We start from the raw sequence: 1,981 nt of genomic DNA on the forward strand, positions 1-1,981 counted from the left end.
CATAACTTCTCAGCCCCAAGGACTCCACAACAGAATGCAGTAGTAGAGAGGAAGAACAGGACGCTTGTTGAAGCTGCCAGAACGATGTTGAATGCCTCTGGGCTTCCACTCTCTTTTTGGGCAGAAGCTGTCTCTGCCGCTTGCTACACTCAGAACAGGTCCKTGGTGGTAAAGCGTTTTGAGAAGACCCCCTATCAACTTCTTCATAATAGAAGACCAAACATTAAGTTCTTTCACGTGTTTGGATGTAAATGCTTCGTGCTTAATGACAGAGAGTCTGTAGGCAAGTTTGAGCCCAAGGGAGATGATGCAATCTTTATTGGCTATGCATGGGACACCGCTGCATAGAAAGCCTACATCCCCATGACTCAAATTGTGGTTGTTAGCACAAATGTGAAATTTGACGATTCTTTTCAAGTAACAAAGGACAAGTTCACAGAATAGTTGAAAATTCAAGCTGACAAATCACCAAATGCTACAATCAGTCCAGACTTGGAACAAATTTTTGCAGAGTGGTATGAAGACGACAAAGAGCCTGAAAGATCCTCTGTAGAAGTTGACCATCCGGATCAAGCATCAAGAGCAAGTCCCTCCACGACATCTATCACAGAGCGAGCACCTCTCATATCATCCTCTGTGACCCCTTCCCCTGAAGCTTCCCCACTAGAAGCTACTCAAATAAATGAAAGTCCTCCAGACTTATCCTCAAATCAAGCTCAAGAACCTGAACAAGAATCGGCATCTCTACCTCAATCTCATACTGATCAAGAAATAGTGCCCTCTGTCCAACCACCACATGTAACAAAATGGACCAAAAGCCATCCTCATTCTCAAATCATTGGAGAACCTTCTGCCGGTGTTAAGACGCGAGCAACTACAAATTTTTGCTTATTTACTTGTTTTGTAAGCAAAATTGAACCTAAAATATTGGTAGAGGCTCTCGCAGATCCCTTCTGCGTTGATGTTATGCAAGACGAGCTAGTTCAATTTGACCGAAACCAGGTATGGACTCTCGTACCTCTGCCAACTGGGAAGCTTGCTATTGGCACCAAGTGGGTTTTTCGCAATAAGAAGGACGAGCAAGGAGTGGTGGTAAGGAACAAGGCCAGATTAGTTGCAAAAGGGTATTGCAGGAAGAGGGAATCGACTATGAAGAAACCTTTGCTCCTGTGGCCAGACTAGAAGCTATTCGTATCTTTCTAGCATTTGCTGCTCACAGAGGGTTCAAAGTGTTCCAAATGGATGTAAAGTCAGCCTTCTTGAACGGAAAACTCAAGGAAGAGGTATATGTCAAACAACCACCAGGGTTCGAAAGTGATAAGTATCCAAACCACGTCAACTTCTAAGACAAGGCTCTGTATGGTCTCAAACAGGCTCCCAGAGCATGGTATGATCGCTTATCCATCTTTCTTACTTCCAATGGTTTTCACAGAGGTACGACAGATATTAGTTTGTTTTATAAGAAACAGAATGATGATATCTTTCTTGCACAAATATATGTTGATGACATTATCTTTCGTGCAACTAACGTTTCTATGTGCAAAGAGTTTGAATTCTTGATGCAGAGTGAATTCGAAATGAGCATGATAGGAGAACTTACTTTCTTTTTAGGTCTACAAGTAAAGCAATCATCCGAAGGAATTTTCATTAACCAATCCAAATATGTTCATGACCTATTGAAGAAGTATAAAATGAATGAAACCTCTCCCATGATGACTCCCATGGCCCCAGGCCAGAAACTTAATAAGGACATTAATTGTCCATCTGTAGAGTGCAAGCTCTACAGAGGMATAATTGGATCCCTCTTATATCTAACTGCTAGCAGGCCTGATATCATGTTTTCCACGTGTATACGTGCCAGGTATCAGGCAAATCCTAAAGAATCACATCTTAGTGCGGTTAAGAGGATCCTTCGTTATTTAAAGAAAACACCAACTCTGGGACTTTGGTACTCTCTGCATTCAAACATTGATCTTGTGGC

Source organism: Cynara cardunculus (assembly GCF_001531365.2).
Source record: "Cynara cardunculus var. scolymus isolate 2C chromosome LG 17, CcrdV1, whole genome shotgun sequence".
In the NCBI taxonomy this organism is placed as follows: domain Eukaryota; kingdom Viridiplantae; phylum Streptophyta; class Magnoliopsida; order Asterales; family Asteraceae; genus Cynara; species Cynara cardunculus.